This window comes from Amblyraja radiata, chromosome 5 (genome assembly GCF_010909765.2).
Source record: "Amblyraja radiata isolate CabotCenter1 chromosome 5, sAmbRad1.1.pri, whole genome shotgun sequence".
Taxonomy (NCBI): domain Eukaryota; kingdom Metazoa; phylum Chordata; class Chondrichthyes; order Rajiformes; family Rajidae; genus Amblyraja; species Amblyraja radiata.
The window spans coordinates 76,167,050-76,187,680 of record NC_045960.1 but is presented as its reverse complement, the minus strand read 5'-3'; the positions used below and the strand labels follow the sequence as shown (position 1 = coordinate 76,187,680).

General features: G+C 44.7%; 1 long non-coding RNA gene across 1 annotated transcript; it reads left to right on the top strand.

Moving 5' to 3' along the window:
* Nucleotides 1-407: 407 nt before the first annotated feature.
* Nucleotides 408-16,860, top strand: LOC116972854. The gene is made up of 3 exons (XR_004411924.1): nt 408-420; nt 15,258-15,260; nt 16,826-16,860. It is a non-coding gene; the product is annotated as an uncharacterized LOC116972854 (long non-coding RNA).
* The last annotated feature ends 3,771 nt before the right edge of the window (nt 16,861-20,631 follow it).

Below are 20,631 nucleotides of genomic sequence, written 5' to 3'. Positions count from 1 at the left end.
TGTGGGTTTAAACTAAATAGTGAAGGGGGGAGGGGTTGACAAATTCGGAGTATAGAGATGGAGTTAAAGGGGAAGTGAGTACAGGAAAAGTTACAAAAGACTCCCGAATTAATGGGAAGGAAAGTTCGAGAAGGGATAAGAGAGTAAGATCAGGGTGAGAGGTGTGAGAGGGGAGGTGAATACCGAAGTTAATGTGTTGTATATGAATGCACGAAGTATAAGAAATAAAGTGGATGAACTTGAGGCTCAGTTAGAAATTGGCAAGTTTGATGTTGTGGGAATTACAGAGACATGGCTGCAAGAGGACCAGGGCTGGGAACTAAATATTCAAGGGTATGTGTCCTATCGAAAAGACAGACAGGTGGGCAGAGGGGGTGGGGTAGCTTTGTTGGTGAGGAATGAAATTCAGTCCCTTGTGAGGTGTGACATAGAATCAGGAGATGTAGAGTCAGTATGGATAGAACTGCGGAATTGTAAGGGTAAAAAGACCCTAATGGGAGTTATCTACAGGCCCCCAAACAATAGCCTGGATATAGGGTGTAAGTTGAATCAAGAGTTAAAATTGGCAAGTCGTAAAGGTAATGCTACGGTTGTTATGGGAGATTTCAACATGCAGGTAGACTGTGAAAATCAGGTTGGTACTGGACCACAAGAAAGGGAATTTGTGGAGTGCCTCTGTGTTGGATTCTTAGAGCATCTTGTATTGGAGCCTACCAGGGAGAAGGCAGTTCAGGATTAAGTGTTGTGCAATGAACCTGATTTTATAAAGGAACTCGACGTAAAGGAGCCATTAGGAGGTAGAGACCATAATATGAAGTTTTAATCTACAATTTGAGAGGGAGATGGGAAAAACGGAAGTATCAGTATTACAGTTGAACAAAGGGGACTATGGAGCCATGAGGGAGGAGCTGGCCAAAGTTGACTGGAAAGATACACTAGCAGGGATGACAGTGGAACAACAATGGCAGGTATTTCTGGGAATAATACAGAAGGTACAGGATCAGTTTATTCCAAAGAGGAAGAAAGATTCCAAGGTGGGATAAGGGGCGACCGTGGCTGACAAGGGAAGTCAGGGACAGTATAAATATAAAAGCGAAGAAATATAACATAGCAAAGATGAGTGGGAAGCCAGAGGATTGGGAAACTTTTAAAGAGCAACAGAGGATAACTTAAAAGGCAATAAGGGAAGAAAAGATGAAGTACGAAGGTAAGCTAGCCAAGAATATAAAGCAGGATAGTAAAAGCTACTTTAGGTATGTGAAGAGGAAAAAATTAGTTAAGTCCAAAGTTGGACCCTTAAAGACTGAAACAGGTGAATTTATTATGGGGAACAAGGAAATGGCAGATGAGTTGAACAGGTACTTTGGATCTGTCTTCACGAAGGAGGATACAAACAATCTCCCCGGTGTACTGGTAGCTAGAGGATCTAGGGTGATGGAGGAATTGAAGGAAATCCACATTAGGCAGGAAATGGTGTTGGATAGACTGATGGGACTGAAGGCTGATAAATTCCCAGGGCCTGATGGGCTGCAACCCAGGGTACTTAAGGAAGAGGCTCTAGAAATTGTGCTCGCATTGGTGATCATTTTCAATGTTCTATAAATTCAGGATAAGTTCCTGTGGATTGGAGGATAGCTAATATTATTCCACTTTTTAAGAAATGCAGGAGAGAGAAAACAGGGAATTATAGACCAGTTAGCCTGACATCAGTGGTGGAGAAGATGCTGGAGTCAATTATAAAGATGAAATAGCAGCACATTTGGATAGCAGTAGTAGGAATGGTCCGAGTCAGCATGGATTTACGAAGGGGAAATCGCGCTTGACTAATCTTCTGGAATTTTTTGAAGATGTAACTAGGAAAATGGAGAGCCAGTGGATGTAGTGTACCTGGACTTTCAGAAAGCATTTGATAAGGTCCCACATAGGAGATTAATGGTCAAAATTAGGGCACATGGTATTGGGGGTAGGGTACTGACATGGATAGAAAATTGGTTGGCAGACAGGAAACAAAGAGAAGGGATTAACGGGTCCCTTTCAGAATGGCAGGCAGTGACCAGTGGGGCACTGCAAGGCTCGATGCTGGGACTGCAGCTATTTACAATATACATTCATGATTTAGATGAAAGGATTATAACTAACATTAGCAAATTTGCAGATGATACAAAGCTGGGTGGCAGTGTGAACTGTGAGGAGGATGCTATGAGGATGCAGGATGACTTGGACAGGCTGGGTGAGTGGGCAGATGCTTGGAAGATGCAGTTTAACGTGGATAAATGTGAGATTATCCACTTTGGTAGGAAGAACTGGAAGGGAGATAATTGTCTGAATGGTGTCAAGTTGGGAAAAGTATAATGAGATCTGGGGCTCCTTGTTCATCAGTCACAGAAAGTAAGCATGCAGGTGCAGCAGGCAGTGAAGAAAGCTAATGGCATGTTGGCCTTCATAACAAAAGGAGTTGAGTATAGGAGCAAAGAGGTCCTTCCGCAGTTGTATAGGGCCCTAGTGAGACCACACCTGGAGTATTGTGTACAGTTTTGGTCTCCAAATTTGAGGAATTGCATTCTTATTATTGAAGGAGTGCAGCGAGGATAATTCCTGGGATGGCGGGACTGTCATATGTTGATAGAATGGAGCGGCTGGGCTTGTATACTCTGGAATTTAGAATGATGAGAGGGAATTCATTGAAACATATAAGATTATTAAGGATTTGGACACGCTAGATGCAGGAAACATCTTCCTGATGTTGGGGGAGTCCAGAACCAGTTTAAGAATAAGGGGTAAGCCATTTAGAACGGAGATGACGAAAAACTTTTTCACACAGAGGGTTATGAATCTGTGGAATTCTCTGCCTCGGAAGGCAGTGGAGGCCAATTCTCAATTTCAAGAGAGCGTTGGATAGTGCTCTTAAAGATAGTGGAGTCAGGGGATATGGGGAAAAGGCAGGAACGGGGTGCAGAGTGTGGATGATCGGCCATGATCACATGTAGTGCTGGCTCGTAGGCCGAATGGTCTACTCCTGCACCTATTGTAAACAAAAATCTAAAAACAATTAGTTTATAGATACAACATGGAAACATGCCATTTAGCTCACTGAGTCCACGGCAACCATCAATAATTTAATTGCTCATTGATACTTTATTGTCACCTGTACCTAGGTGCAGTGAAATTCTTTGTTTTTGCACACAATCTGATAAAATCATACAGCAGACTTCACATGTTCACATTTGTTTTGTTTTCCCACTTGCTCATCCACTCCGTACATACTAGAGGCAATTCATGGAGACCTATTAACCTACAAACCCCCATGTCTTTGGGAAGTGGGAGGGAACTGGAGCACCTGGAGGAGACCCACGCGGTCACAGAATGAACATGCAGGCTCCACATAGAAAGCACCTGAGGTCAGGATCAAACTTGGGACTCTAGTGCTGTGAGGCAGCTGCTCTACCAACTGTGCTACTGTATCACCTGTCTTGATTTGTTATTTTGAAATACCATGTATTTTTAAAATATAATTGTCCGCTGATCTCAGTGGTAATGCCGTCGTCTTGCCTCATAAAGGTTCAAAGGTTCAAAGGTTGATTTATTGTCACATACACCTAGATGTAGTGAAATTCTTTTTGCCAATGCAGCACATTAAAAAGGAATACAAACATAGCAATAATAATAGCTTTAACATAAAAAACATCCCCCCACAATGGTTCCCATTATGGGGGAAGACACAAAGTCCAGTCCCATCCCCAATGTCCACCCATAGTCGGGCCTATTGAGGCCTCCACAGTTGCCTCTACGGAGGCCCGATGTTCCAGGCCGTCCTCGCCGGGTGATGATGTTCCGGCGTCGGGAGAGTCCTCCCAGCGGCCTGGGACACCCTGGAACGGCCGCCTCCCTACTCGAGACCGTGGCTTCCGGAGTCGACAAGGCCGCGCCGAATGGAGCTCAACTGGCGATCTCGTCGCGAGATCCCAGGCTCCCGGTGTAAAGTTTCCGGACGGCCTTGTCGCTCCTCGGACCCGCAGCCGCCGCCGGTGCCGCCGATGCCGAGGCTCCGGGCGGTCCCCTCAGGAAATGCCGCTCCAGGCCCGCTGGTAGGCCGCGAGGACGGGTCGAAAGTGCAGCCCGGAGAAAAGCTGCATCTCCGACCAGGTAGGGACCCTGAAAATTAGTTTCCCCCTTCCCCCCCCCTCCCCACACATAAAAAAGCTAGAACTCCTTAAAAACAAAACACTAAACTAACTAAAAATAAGAAAAAAGAAATGAAAAACAGACAGCTGCAGGCTAGGCAGCCATACCCCCTACAGGTCAGCGCCAAAAGATTTAGATTATGGCCCCACTGCAGTCCTTAAGCACATAAGCCAGGCAGGCACAGTGCAATACTGAGGAAAGAATTCCTCTCTTGGTAAACCAAGACTGTTTCCTTACTCAGTTGAACAAACCCATCCCTTGGTATATTTTGAAGAGCAGTAAAGAATGTGCGCGCAGTATCCTGTACACCAGGGGTCGGCAACCTAGTTCTGCATAGGGGCCAGGACACATGCCTGTGAGTGGATGGCGGACAACATCTATCACGAATACACATGGATCCCGCCCCCATCCCGCCCCGGATGGCAGGCATCAAATCACGTTTTCACTTAGATCCTGCCCTTTTGAGGACGCCACCCGGAGTACTGGCCCCTCATTACGGGCACTCACGAACATGGCGAACCGACGGATCATTGAATTGGCTCTGTCTTGAAGGCAGTGGCTTCAATACTCATACTCACTCGTCCCCGGCCTATTGACAACCCTGATCCTGACAGTGAAGCCCAGACACTGAAGGTGCGCAGCCGTGCCGGCGGCTTTGCGCAGAATGCAGTACAGCCAGTGCTCGGCGCTAGGCCCCGCTCGGGCGCTTGGCGGCTCCACAATTGCGGCCGCCAGCGCAGGTCTCCTTGCGTCACCGTGCCTCAGGCCCGGGAGATACCGGAGATGAAGGAAGTCTACGGGCCAGATGACTACGGCAATAAACAACGCCTGCGGGCCGGATGATTTCGGGTTATGGGCCGCATTCGTCCCGGGGGCCGCAGGTTGCCGACCCCTGCTGTACACCGTTCATCCCTTAATCTGGATCAGAACATCAGATTAATTGATGATGTTTTACATATTTATTGTCTGTGGAAACTTTACATTGCTGAAACGTCAGCTATGACAATACCTCGAAAGCATTTCACAAAGGGAGCTACATGAATGTACGCAAAGCAGATCAGTCCGGCAATAGAAACATAGAAACATAATAATCTAGGTGCAGGAGTAGGCCATTCGGCCCTTCGAGCCTGCACCGCCATTCAATATGATCATGGCTGATCATCCAACTCAGTATCCTGTACCTGCCTTCTCTCCATACCCCCTGATCCCTTTAGCCACAAGGGCCACATCTAACTCCCTCTTAAATATAGCCAATGCGCTGGCCTCAACTACCTTCTGTGGCAGAGAGTTCCAGATATCCACCACTCTCTGTGTGAAAAAAAAAGTTTTCATTACATTGTATGTAATGAAAACTGTCTGGACTATTTGCTGCCCATATTAAATTTTAGCATTCAATTTAAATGAATAGTAAACGATGTCGTGAATTAAAAACATACTTTCAGTATTTGTCAAAACTAAAGCCTCATATAGCACAAGGTTACATTTGCATTTATAACTTGACTTGCAGATGGTATGTCCCATGAACATTATTTTGCTTCATAAATCATTGTGCTACGTATTGTTAATATTAACACATTTCCAAAGCACCAAGCACCTGCTATAATTATGCAAACCATATGTGCCTTCCTCGAGGAATAATTTCCGTTTCTCTGCAGCACTATTAGATTGCTGCTGGTTTTGATGATCCTTGTAGTGTTTGACGTGGTTGTTACCTTTTTGTTTCAATTTTCCTTATGTTTTTTTTCTCTCTCTACTGGTTGGTATTGAAACGAGCCCCTGATTGCGAGGCTCCCTCTCAAACCATTAATGTCAGCTATAATAAGAGAGCAGTAACTATGGCAGCATGCCAGCCTCAGCTGTTGACAATTGCACGTTCAATAATATAGTCTAATCTCTTCTCAGAAATACACTCTGACTCAAAGGAAGTTGAGGCTGATTTTCACTTGCTTCACCTTGTCCTAATGGGGCACACAGGGACTGCAAATGACAGGATTTACTATTCTCATCTCTATTTTGACTCCGGGAAGAATCCAAGTCATTCAAACTTCTCCAAGTAGAATTATTAAATGAACTTTAATTGACCAAGCAGGTATCCCACTGCAATTAATCAGGAGGAATTCTAAGCGACCTGTTCAATAAGGTACACGCTCAGGGAGGATGGTGGTGCAGAAATTAAGTTGGGATGCAGGCTGAACTGAAATATTTATGAGGTGTGCAAGTGGGCTCTGGTTCCTTCAGAGATGTAAGGAAGTAAACTTGCTTCCATTTACATTTCATTGCCTCACCAGGTTTTAACAGTGAACTGGGTCTGCTCTGGTGAATCCTGTCTGAATGGTAGAATTCGCTGTGCAGTGCTGCTAAATTTAACTTTAGGCATTTCAGGCCTACGTCGCTGGGTCTGTTAGAACCCCACCTCCTCTCAAATCCTCCCAACCCACACATCCCCTCACCCACGACAGCCCATGATTACTTACACCCACTGTAACCCTGCTCATCCAATGACAATCTATGGTTCAGGTTTCCTAAGTGGGACAGGGGCATAACTCTCTCTTGAGAACATTCAATAAATTAAACTGTAACTGTAACTGGAAGATGCTGTCAGAGAATCGCGATGAGAGCTCAGCAGGTCAGTCTGAAGAATCCTCACCCAAAACATCATCTATCCATTTCCCTCCACAAATACTGTCTGGACTGCTGAGTTTCTTCAGCACTTTTGCTCACATTTTTAGCTTCTGCAGTCTCTGTGCCTCCACAATCTAGGTGGGATACTGCAGTACTTTGTGATATTACAATCATCATTTCAGTCGCTATTGAGTCCATGGGTGTTGAGTTAAACTGCTCTGCCTGGATGCCGTCATGATTCTTGAGTCTTATTGTCAATATATTCATTTAGTGATTTCTACCATATTGAAACCTAACCTGAGCCTTAGAGACAATGGAATGTTTTTCAGGGTATCTAAATTAAGCTTACAATAGCATACCTCGTATCAGTCCTGTTAATTTATCAATGCTGTTGATATGACTGGTCCAGGTTATGTACAGATCCAGGATGTTTATGATGAGGGATTCAGCAATGGCAATATGATAAGGTCTAATTGTGATTTCATGCAGGTTAAAAGATGGAAGAATTTAGAAGTGCTCAAGTGTACGTGGGAGGAGGACAGAATGGGAAAAAAAAAGCAAGCTGTGATACTTAATCCCAAAGTAGCAAAGATAAAGGTGAGAGTTGCAATGCCAAATAAACTGAAAGTTATTTTCGCTATTGCTAACCTTCTCGCCAGAGATGCTGCCTGACCCGCTGAGTTACTCCAGCATTTAGTGTCTATCTAATTTGAAAGCTGGTAGCGGATAAAAACTGATTTGACAGACATGTCTTCATAATGGAACCATTAGAAAAAATACCTGGTAATTACAATTTTAATAATACATTTACTTTTGCATTGAAATAAAAAGACAATTCCAATTGTCTCAATGACGTACACTAAATTTATTAAGGCATTGTAAATTCCCTTGAGGTTTTCAAATGATAGCATATGGTTATAGTCTCATATTTAAACCTTGCCTAACATGCTCTGGAGCTTTACAATTTGCTTTCTGAAATGCTAGGAAATTGTAGAATGGAAAGGAGTGACCTTTCAAACGGTTTGTGCCTTCATTGAGGATCATTCAAAGTGATTTTCACAATGAGGGTAAGGAAATCTAGGGGCGGCACAATGGCGCAGCAGTAGAGCCTTACAGCGCCAGAGTTCCAGGTTCGATCCTGACTACGGGTGCTGTCAGAACAGAGTTTGTAGGTTGTCCCAGTGAACTCTCAGTCTGAAGAAGGGTCTCCACCCGAAACGTCACCCATTCCTTCTATCCAGAGATGTTGCCTGTCCCGCTGAGTTTTTCCAGCATTTTATGTCTATCTTCGGTTTAAGCCAGCATAGTCTCCTGCAGTCGCCTAAAAAATTGCCTAATGGGACAGGCCCATTAGGCATTAATAGGATGTTAAAGTGGAAATATATAAATGAACTGGAACTAGAAGTCGAATTGGGGCAGCACAGTGGTGCAGCTGGTAGAGCTGCGGCTTCACTACGCAAGATACCTGGATTTAATTCTGACCTCGGGCACTGTCTGTGTGGAGTATGCATGTTCTTGCAGGTTTCCTCCCTTGTCCCAAAGACGTGTTGGTTTGTAGGTGAATTGGCCCCTCTGTAAATGGCCCCTAGTTTGTGGGGAGTGGATGCCAAAGTGGAATAGCATAGAACTAGTGTGAACGGGTCATCATTGGTCGGCATGGACTCGGTTGGCCATAGGGTCTATTCCCATGCTGTATCTTTAAACTAAACTTAAGCAGAAGTCACAGAAAGATGATTAAATTGGAAAATCTTTGCTTTAAAAGATCGTTATTGTGGGTTACTCCCTTGAAGAGCACAGGAACCAACTGCAGAAATGGCAGCGAACAGGAAGCTGCTGTATTGCTCGCAGCCTGACCAACAGAAATTTGGTCAGGACCTCAAGAGTGATCTTCAAATGGTAGTCTGAGGTTGCCGTGGAGATGATGGTGAATGTGGGGTTGTTGGATGTAGGAGGTGGAAGTGGGGTTTCAAAGTGGTGTGAAGATGCATAGTAATCCTGGGGTAGACCTCCCCCCTTGAAGATGAAGAGGACTCAGTGGCATGCTGTACCAGAAGGCACTATCAAGCCCACAGATCAAGAGGCTATGAACTACACGTATCAATTCACAAAGGCTTCAACCTTTCCAGGGGCCTGGTGGCATTTTTATTTTGTATTTAGTCAAAATGTCATGCAAAGGTTTTGTCAACATAAATGAAATCGCTTCCCTGGGGAGCACTTAAAATCAGACATGGTTGACTTTCTTCAGTGTAGGAAGGACTGCAGATACTGGTTTAAATCGAAGATAGACACAAAATACTGAAGTAATTCAACGGGACAAATAGCATCTCTGGAAAGAAGGAATGGGTGACGTTTTGGGTCGCGACCCTTCTTCAGACTGAGTCCATACCTTCTCTCCAGAAATGCTGACTGTCCTGCTTAGTTACTCCAACATTTTGTGTCTATCTTTGACTTTCTTCAGTGTTATCCGCTCATTTTATTGTGCGTTAATTACAAATGTACTTGACATTGGATACACTTTGGGCTGTTAAACAACTGAACTGAACTGTGCATATTGATGATGCCGTCACATATGTAAAATGCCAAGATGAATGACAGCCATAAGTGCGTCCAATTTCCCAGTTAATGGGACTTGCCACCAGAAATAGTAAGATTAAACGAGAACTTACCAGTTCGAAGCTTGATCATTATTTTATGAGGAGTACGTTGAGGGAATACGTGAAGAACCCCGCCAGGACGCATGCGTGTCATTCTTCAAAGCAGCGGTGTGAAATCACAGATAACTGTAATGACTTAAACATAGTAAGATTAGAGAAAGAAATACCAGTTGAGTATATGATCATGGGTGGGAGCGGAGGGCACGTATTCCCTCAACGTACTCCTCATAAAATAATGATCAAACTTCGAACTGGTAAGTTCTCGTTTAGTCTTACTATTTTACTTCGGAGTCACGTGAGTGACTGCGTGAAGATTTCAAAGCTCTGTGATTTCATGCCGTGGAAACGAGTCCATGCATCACATCTGCCTTAATGACTGTAGAAGGAATTGTGTCAACATAATTTAAACATGAATCCGACATTAAAATCCATGAAATTTATTAACACAAATTATAACCCCTATTTATTGGGTAAATTAAATTATAGAACTTAAAATTGTTTCTGCAAACGTTCCAGGTTTCATGACTGGTTTATGATAAAATAGTTGGAATGTTTTTCCCCCTGACCATCCTGCTGCCTTGAGGATTTGGTCCATTGGTACATCCAACTGCATAGCTGCCGATGTAGCTGCAGCCCTGGTGGAATGAGATTTAAAAATATTAGTATCCACCCCAGCCTGTGTTAGAACCTGTTTCAGCCATCTTGAGATGGTCTGGACCGTCACTCTTTTGTGTGATTGCTTATGGCTGACTAAAAGTGCTGATGATTTTCGTTTTCTCCATGTATAACGACAAATGTCTTACTATACAGAGACGATCATCTGTTGGGTAAGACCTAAATTCTATATTGAGGCCTGCTGATCCCTGTCTGTTCTGCTTTACTAATTCATAAATATGAAACGTAATATTTTCAGATGAAGAAGTCATGTTGTCCAGTCTTAATTTATGTAATGACTGTACCCTTTGTGCCGTGACCAATGCCATTAGCATGACTGTTTTTAATGTCAGTCTATGTAGGGACAGAGCTGTTGCTGGAGACCAATTCCTGAGCATCTTCAGGACAATACTCACATCCCATATTTGGGAGTACCTGGTTCTTGGGGGATTGGTATTAAAAATTCCCCTCATAAGTTTTGTTACCAGTGGGTGAGTCCCAACAGAGTGACGCTCTGTTCCTTGCCATAGATAAGTTGATAAGGCACTTCTGGCGCAGTTGATGGCACTATAACTGAGCCCCTCATCATAATGGAGGCCTGCCAGGTATTCCAGAACAGACGGGATGTTCATATCTCTGTAGGTGATGTTGTTTTTGTTACAATACATCTCCCACTTCCTGATATAGACCAGATACTGTTTTTTGGTAGACTGTCTTTGGCCCGCCGAAATCATGTTCACTGTTCGGTCCGTCAGTCCCAGCTGTAGTAGAGGTATTTTTAAACTCTACAAATTAATAAATTCAAATAGTTATGGCATGGGTGGCTATCCCTTGTTACAGGATGAACCAACAAGTCTGGTCTATTCGGAATGGTGATACATGGTTCTAATTCCATGTTCAGTATCACTGGGAACCATGGTTGAGTAAGCCAATCGGGTACTACCAAAATACCAGACGCAGAGTCCTGCTGTATTTTCCTTAATACCCGACTGATGAGGCAGAATTGAGGGAATGCATAAATAAACAATTTCCCCCAATGCAGCGAAAATGCATCTGTCGCCGCTGCCCCAGGGTCTGGTTCCCACGAAACATAATTTGATAACTGGTGATTAAGCCTGGATGGGAATAGATCGATATCTGGTGTTCCATATCATGCTGTAATATCAGCAAATACTTTTTTATTCAACATCCATTCGGTGTTTTCATTAAATTTGCGTGACCTGGTGTCTGCCACTAAATTTAGTTTACCTGATAGGTAAGTAGCTGATATCCAAATATCTCTCTGGATACACCACTGCCAAATTGTATTAGCCAGATTGTCACATGATGTCAATTTGTTTCCACCCATGTGGTTGATATATGCTACCACGGTGGTATTGTCTATCTGTAGTCTAACATGCTGGTGATATAATAATAATAATAATAATAATAATAAATACTTTATTGATCCCCTCAGGGAAATTCAGATGTCCAGAAGCCCCCAACCAACAAACCCACATATTCAAAACGAACGCAGACAGAAAATACATAGAATACAATGTGGACACTACCTGAGAGCAATAAATACTTAAAAAGACCGATAATTAACAGTTAAAAATTAAAAATTGCAAAATGCATCCCCCTACAGCCTAGCGGTCCGAATTATAAAATCTAATGGCTGCAGGGGTGAAGGAACTCCTGAACCGCTCCGTTCTACAGGGCAGGGAGAGGAGCCGGTTGTTGTTCCGAGTGCTCTTTTGACTCTCCAGAATTACATGGAGGGGATGCCAGGGGTTTTTCAGGATGACCTGCACCTTGTGCCTCATACGCCTCTCAAGCACATCCATCCCAGAGTCTACTCTCCCCTCCAGCACTGAGCTAGCTCGTTTAACCAGTTTGTCCAGCTTCTTGTTGTTTTTTGCACTAATGCTGTTGCCCCAGCAGACAACAGCGTAGAAAATAACGCTTGCAACCACAGTGTTGTAAAACATGTGCAGCGTAGCATTACACACATTGAAGGATTTGAGCCTTCTGAGGAAAAAGAGTCTGCTCTGGCCTTTTTTGTAGAGGGAGTCAGAGTTGACAGACCAGTCCAGTTTGTTGTCAAGGTGCACTCCAAGGTATTTATATGTATGCACCACCTCAATGTCAGCCCCTGCAGCGTTGACCGGCTGAAGGGGGAGCTTGGACCTGCCAAAGTTAACCACCATCTCTTTAGTCTTAGTTGTGTTCAGGATGAGACAGTTCTCTTCACTCCAGGCACAAAAGGCACTGGTCAAGTTCCTGTATTCCTCCTCCTGCCCGTTCCTTACACATGCCACAATCGCTGTATCATCTGAATATTTCTGTACGTGGCATGTGTCAGACTTATAGTTAAAGTCTGCTGTATACAGGGTGAAGAGGAACGGGGCCAGAACCGTTCCCTGTGGGGCTCCAACATTGCACATCACTGTGCCAGAGACACTGTCCCCCAGCTTGACAAACTGTGGTCGACCCGTCAGGTAGTCGTATATCCAGGAGATAAATGTGGAATCCACCCCCATCTTCTTAAGCTTGTCATTCAGAATCAGGGGTTGGATGGTGTTGAACGCACTTGAGAAGTCGAAGAACATAATCCTCACATAGCCACCGGGTTTGTCCAAAAAGGAGTAGATCCGGTGCAGCATGTAGAGGACTGCGTCATCCACCCCAATGTTCTCCTGGCATGCAAACTGTAGTGGGTCGAGTGCGTGCTGGACTTGTGGTCTCAGGAGACGAATGAGTAGCCGCTCCATTGTTTTCATGATATGGGATGTAAGGGCCACCGGTCTGTAGTCGTTGATCTCGGTCGGCCGCCCTGCTTTGGGAACCGGCACGAGACATGATGTTTTCCACAGACCTGGTACCCTCCCTGACTGGAGGCTCAGGTTGAAAATGGTCTGGAGCGGCTCCGCCAGCTGAGCCGCACAGTCTTTTAGTAGCCTGGGACATACACCATCAGGGCCAGCTGCTTTACCAGGACGCAACCTCCTCAGCTCAGCTCACACCTCGTCCGCCGTGAAGAACAGTTGAGGAGATGCCGGCATAGGAGGTGCTGCAGCTGTGGTGTTGGGGGGGCTGCCTCGTGGAGGTGATGGTGGGGGAGAGGCTGCACCTGTAGAGGTGGGAGGGGATACCAGATCAAACCTGTTATAGAACAGGTTAAACTCATTGGCCTTGTCCACGTCTCCTGACGGCTGGCTTCTCTTCTCCTTGAAGCCAGTGATGGTCTTCATTCCTCTCCACACCTCTTTGATGTTGTTGTACTGCAGTTTCTTCTCCAGCTTCCTTTTATAGTCCCCTTTTGCCTGCTTCATACTCCTTTTCAAGTGGTGCTGTACCCTCTTGATTTTTTCCCGATCACCAACCTTGAAAGCCTCCTTTTTCTCGTTTAGGAGGCTCTTGATGTTGCTTGTAATCCAAGGTTTGTTATTGGGAAAGCAACAAACAGTTCTTACTGGCACAACATCCCTACAGAAGTTGATGTAGTCCGTTATGCATCCAGCCATCCTGTCGATGTCCATACAGCTGTTTAATTCCTGTGGCTCCATCAGTATGTCCCAGTCTGTGCATTGAAAGCAGTCCCTCAGTGATTCACTGGCCTCTGGTGTCCACTTTCTGAAAGACCGGGTGGTTGTAGGCTGTCTCAGTGCACAGGGTTTGTAAGAAGGCCTTAGATATGACCAAGTACAATATGACTTTAGGCCATAGAATGCACCCAACATTTCCAGGTAGTTTATGCCCAGTGTGAGTAATAATGATGCCTCCTGAGCAGTCCATCTACCTCCACAGCTGGAGATGGAATTGGTGACACCCCAACCAAGTGCACTGGCATCAGTTTGTAGCACCATTGAAGGGTTGCTGATAATGATTGGATTGAAACAAAGCCAAATGTTATCTATCCACCATTTTAGCTCCATTATAGCTTTGATTGGTAGCTTCATTGGTCTGTCAAAATGACCAGCATTGATTTTGAGTGCTTGTATTTTTGCTCTCTGTAAATTTTGGTAATGTAAAGGTCCAAATTGTGTGGCTGGAAAGGCAGCCACCATTTTGCCAATTACTTTTGCTACCAATCTGATGGATGGTTTACTGATGTCAATGAGGTTATTGCAAGCCTCTATTAAGTCTATAGCCTTTCCCTTTGGCAAAGTCACCGACATGTGAACTGAGTCAATGGTGAACACCAAATAGTCCATTGTAGTGGAAGGCGTTAATTTAGATTTAACTGGATGGATAATAAACCCCAGTTTTTCAAATAACTGTTTTGTGGCTGTTACAGTTTGTTTGGCCAATTCCAAAGTTTTGCCCACAATAAGTATGTCATCTAGATATGCCATGACCATGTGTTTTCGTTTACGTAGAAACGCTAGGGCTGGTTTCAACATTTTTGTGAACAGTCTGGGGGCTGCCAACCCATTTGGCAGTGCTCTGTACTGCCACTGCTGTCCCATCCAGTTGAATTTTAAGAAACATCTGTGGTCACCTCGTATAGGCACTGAATAGTAAGCATCTTTTAAATCGATGCTAGCCATGAAGTAACCTTTGGAAATCAATTTTTTAGCAGTAACAAAGGTTTCCATTTTAAAATGAATATATTGTACAAATGTATTCAATTTGGTCAGATCTATGATGATACGACAACCACCATCTTTTTTGTTTTTGGTAAATATATTGGCCACGAATTCTAGCGGTTCGTGTTGGGATTTTTCAATTACACCTTTTGCGTAAAGCCGCTCCAGTTCAGCATGCGCTTCTGATTTCTCTTTACCAGAAAGTACGAACATTCGGTTCGGTATATGCTGAACTGGAGGGCTATACTCGTGTATAAATTCTATTGTATATCCCTGGATACTGCTTAAAATATAAGTATCGGTAGTTAACATGCTCCATGCATCCAGAAAGGAGTGTAATCTCCCCCCAACCTCCATGCTCCCTGTATTTTGTAGGGAACCAGACCCACCTACCTCCATAGTTACCAGTGGCAGGTTTACTTCTTTTTGTAAATCCTTCGTTGATGTTGAGGCGGTGGTGTCTGGGTTTGTGGTTTGGTTGATGGAGGATCGCGTATCTTCCAAGAAGGCCGGCCTGGGCCATGGCCTAAAAAAGACTCATGTTTGGTGTACCGGACCTTCGAGCTTTCACCAGTCGGTCTTGTTCTACTGGTGGGTGCATAGGGGTGCTGTCTGTGGCTGTAGTGGGTTTTTGATGAAGTCCCTTTTATGAGTCCCAGGGTTTTTGCTTCCTCATCGAGCTCCTTGACTTGCTTCGATAGGTTACCTCCAAATAGTAGTATTGGTGGTTTTATGTTCCCAGGTTTGCACAGACCTGCGAATTTCGGATTTAAAGTGGGTCGGATGGCATTCTTCCTGATGCTGTTTATCTCATATTGAGTGTTGCAAAGCAATGCCAGTGCATCCTGTTCGTCCTGGGACATGTCCTTCTCATCCACTGTGCGGGTGAATGCTGTTATCCCTGCTGTTAGGAGTTTTAATACCTTTTGGAGTTTGACATCCATGCCTCTAACTCCTATTCCAATATGTTTCCATATACAAGTATTGACTACTGGAACATTCAGGGATATACAGTTACCCGGTGCCAGGTGTCTTGACGTGGTGTCCAATACAGCCTGTTCTTGTAGCTGGTTAAAAGACATATAGTCTATACTGGCAGCAAGCTTTTGCTCCAGGTTTTGGCCAGTCTGGTCTGGCTGTATGAAGTTGGACACCATGTCCAGCAGATTTTCTCGTTCCTGCATCCCCTGCACACTTGATTTTTCTTCTGTGAACCCCTCTTCAGGATCAGCCCAGTACTGACCCCCCAGTGCTCCCTTCTGATGAGGGAGAAACACTGTGCAGCCCTACAAGAGGTGCTGCTGTGGGTTTTCCATAGAGCCCACAGTGACTCGACTCCATCTCCCGGAGCCTGTCACGTTGGAGCAAATGCTCCACACACCGCTCCATCCGGCTCCAGCGCTCACGGTCGCTGGCCGCCCGCGGTTGTTCAAAGTCGGACTCATCTGAGTCCACGACTTTGTTAGTTTTCTGTCTTGCCTTACCGCCCGGCCGCGGAGTGGATCTGGCCGGTGCGGAGGCGACATCGGGCACAGCTGATCCCATTATCGGTGATTCAAGTGCCGCTGGCCGCTGCTGGCTGCCCGCTACTCCGCGGTCCTCCCCCACCAGCTTTGTCGCAGCCCTTGTTGCTTTCTTTGACTTGTCCATGCTTCCCACCTGTAAGTTGGTATAGGAAACACACAAAAAGACCGCAGAGTAACTCTTACCTGCTGGTTCCGGCTTTTTAAACTGCCGACTGCGGGGGAACGTCGTTCCACCCCGCCTGACGTTTTGCAATGCGTGTAGCGATATGACACGCATGCGTCCTGGCGGGGTTCTTCACGTAGTCACTCACGTGACTCCGAAGTAAAATCAGTGCAAGCTGTTCAGAGTGGCCATGTTTTGCCTTTATCCATGACTTTTGCACAAATAAAGCTCAGGTAGATCTTTATTCTATTGCTACACTTGAATGGTAGAGCAGTTGCCTCACAGTGCCAAAGACCTTTGTTCGATCCTGACCGCGGGTGCTGTCTGTGTGGAGTTTGCAAGTTTTCCTTCTGACCACGTGGGTTTCTTCCGGGTGCTACGGTATCCCCCCACATCCTAAAGATATGCGGTTTGTAGGTTGATTGGCTTCAGTCAATTGCCCTGAGAATATAGGGAGTGGACGCGAAGTGGGATAACCATAGAACTAGAGTGAATGAGTGATCGATGGGTGGTGTGGACTCAGTGGGCCAAAAGGCTTGTTGCCGTGCTATATCTTTCAATCAGTCAATCAATTAAAGTCAAGATACACTTCGAATCTGATGTATATGAAACAGGTTGGATACATGCTGCAGGTTTTCCTCTTTTTCTTGCTGATTATGTCAAAGTCTCTCAGTGACAGCATGTTAAGCAAATAATTGATAACATGACGACAGGTAGTCGATATATTTATATTTAGACAGTAAGAATGAATTGAATTTCTCATCAAAATGGCACTAGATTAAATAATTCCGTTTCTGCTTGATTCCCTGGAACTATGACACAAACAATCTATACAAAGCAGAGTGAAATCTGCAATGTGCCTCATCTTTGTTTATCTAAGCAGAATTGAAAATGAATTCTAATAATGGACTGTACAGGATTGAAATGCCTCTTTGCATCTGATTTAAAAACTGTTATTTTGAACATACGCAGGTGTCTTAGATTCAGAATTCCTTAATCGAAGTCCTTGCTTCTGCTGTCCAAATACTGATTGGAGTAGAATGAGTTAGTTGTGGTTCATTATCAACTTTGTCTCTTGCTACCTGCTTCACATTTCCTATTACACGATTTGATGAATCTTTTGATTTGTGTGAGGTATTTAATGTCATGTGGGCGCAACATAAATGCTGCGGTGAGATTTTCAATTTATTCTGAAGGCAGCAAACATGAGAGAAATTACCATAGATCAACAGAAAATCAGGTCATTATCATAATTGCTAGAGAGTCTGTAGCAGCATTGAAAGCCATAGGCAGAAGTAACAAATGACTTTATAACAGCAATGATAATTTTTGCAATTTATTTTTGAGATCCTCTGTAATGGCATACACAAAGACCTCTACGGTACTGCTATTACTGAGAGCCATGTAATAGCGCAAATAATGTAGATACATTAATGTAACAAATATTAATTGCTAAACACTAGCAAGATAGATTATTGGTGAGCAATATCATTGTATTAATATTTTTGCCTGACATGAAAGGTTTATAACATCTAATGGGAGATCATGCACAAAGATAAAACACACAGACGCGTAAATACAGCTGCCTGCTGGAGGACTGGTGTTGCAAACTGGACACTGGAAATGTAGTAGGTCGAAAATTGAGGTTGGACTCGTAAAGAAAGTGAAATTGGGCTCTGCATGCAGGCTTTCATGGGAACAATGAGGTTCCCTCAATCATCCCCATCTAAACTATATATAGGAACATAAATTTATTTGCTGGATTTTTAAATTTTTACTTTCTTATGAAATAATGGAAAGCTATTTGACCCATGGAGTCTCTTCTGGCTGTCAGAACAATCCCAACAATCCCATTTCCTCAATTGTAATCTCTTATTTCCTGTGGTGGCCCCATCAACTCCACTCTGATTCTCCTGAGACCCAACGTTCAATAGTTATTAAATGATATTGGAGAAGGTTTCACACCCACACAGGGGCACTGTTTTGTCCCATCGGTCCTTTCCTGAAATTAAAATGTACTAGACCAAGTGGGACCCGTTGGGACCCGTCCCCTCAACGTGCGGTTGCGAGAGGGTGGGGGGGGGGGGGGGGCAATGGCGTCACACGCACACACTAACCAACCCCCACACACGCACACACTAACCAACCCCCCCACACGCACACACTAACCAACCCCCCCACACACACACACTAACCACCCTCCCCACATACAAACACTAACCACCCCCCACACGCACACACTAACCACACCCCTTGATATTATATTAATATTATTCATTCGCTAGAGCAGGGGGTGAGGAGGGGGGAGAGGTGGGGGTTAGAGGGGGGAGAGGGGGGAGAGGAGGGGGGAAGAGGGGGGGATGGAGGATGGGAGGGGGGAGAAGGGGGTGGAAGAGGAGGGGGGAAAGGAGGGGGAGAGGAGGGGCTTGAGAGTGGCGGAGGGGAAAGGAGGGAGAGGACGGGGGGGAGTTGGAAGAGGAGGAGGGGAATAGAGGGGGAGAGGAGGAGTGGGGGAGAGGAGAAGGGGGCGAGAGGAGGAGGGAGGGGGAGAGGAGGAGGGAGGGGGAGAGGAGAAGGGGGGAGAGGAGTAGGGGAGCGGGGAGCAGCCAGCCAGGGGGGAGGGAGGAGTGGGGGGGGTGGTGATGTCAATCACAGCGCGAGCAAGGGTGCAGACATCTTCAGCGAAAAGGCAGACGTTTTTTTCAAAGTTTCTTCAGATTTTTTAACATTTTCATTCATCTCGAGAAATAATGCATGAATTTTTCAGATAAGGCGTTTTGGACTCCAGGGATATGTAAACATTTTACCATTAGCGCGTCATTTTTTGGAGAAGATGTGATTATACACAAGCAAACAAGCACACACACAAACAAAGACACACACGAACAAACACATCCACATCCAAGATCAGACTTTTAATAATTAAAAGATGAGACGTAGAGTGGGTAGACAACCAGAACCTTTTTCCCAGGGTGGAAATATCAATGACTAGAGGGTATATTAATTACTATACACTAAAGAAAATGATTTCTTATGCGAATCAGAATGGGGTTAAGGTGAGCGGGACAAAGTTTAAAGGAGATGTGCAAGATTTTTTTACACAGAGAGGTGGGTGGCTGTAACACGGCCCCAGGAGTAGTGGTGGAAGCAGATACAAATCTAATATTTAAGAAGCTTTTAGATAGGCACATGGGGAATGGCAGGATATGGATCAGTTGCAGGCAGAGGAGATCAATTTGAGCTTGCATCATGTACAGCACGGACATCGTGGGCTGAAGGGCCTGTTCTTGTGATGTATCATTCTATGTCGTAGTTTTCTAAATCACGCCAAAGAATCATCAAGTCGTAAGTGATGGTGCAACAACTCAGCAGTAGTAATCAAGAGCCTGATGAGATTGCATGCCAGTGAAAGCATGGCATTAAACACACAGAATTAAATGCATGGCACTAATTGCATTCCATTAATAAATAGTGCATACATGCAAAGCTTTAATTTATTCTGTATTAATATGCGTGGGATTAATGTGCACAGTTAAATACTAGAATCCAATTTCCAGTGGGGTAGTAATTCAAACAAACGGAACACAGAAAAGGAACCTAAGGAAAATCATGCCAATTCTCACAGAATAGGAGGCCGCATGGCCCATTGTCAGGATCTTTAGTTTTAGTTTTTAGTTTTAGAGATACAGAATTGAAATAAGCCCTTGGGCTCACCAAGTCCATGCTGACCATCAATCACCAGCTCACAAGAGTTCTAGGTTATCCCATTTATTCATCCACTCCCTACACAACAGGGTCACCTAAAAACCTGCACACCTTTGAAAGCACAGGGAGGAAACCCATGCAGTCATAAGGAGAATTGCAATGGCCAACCTACACACCATTGTGTTGTGAGTGGAAACCCTAGTGCCTGGAGGAAACCTACATAGTCACGGGGATAACATGCAAACTCCACGCACATGGCAACAGTGATTAGATTGAACCAGGTCACTGTGATGGCGAAGCTCTTTAGTCTTAGATTTAGTTTCAATAATACAGGGTGAAAACAGGCCCTTCGGCCCTCTGGGTCCATGCCAACCAGCAATCACCTGCACTCTAGTTCTATCCTACACACTAAGGACAATTTACAGAAGCCAATTAACCTGCAAACCTCTTTGAATGGTGGGAAGAAACGTGAGCATCTGTAGAAAACCCATGCTGTCACAGGGAGAATGTGCAAATTGCCTTCAGACAGCACCTGCTGTCAGGATCGAACCCGG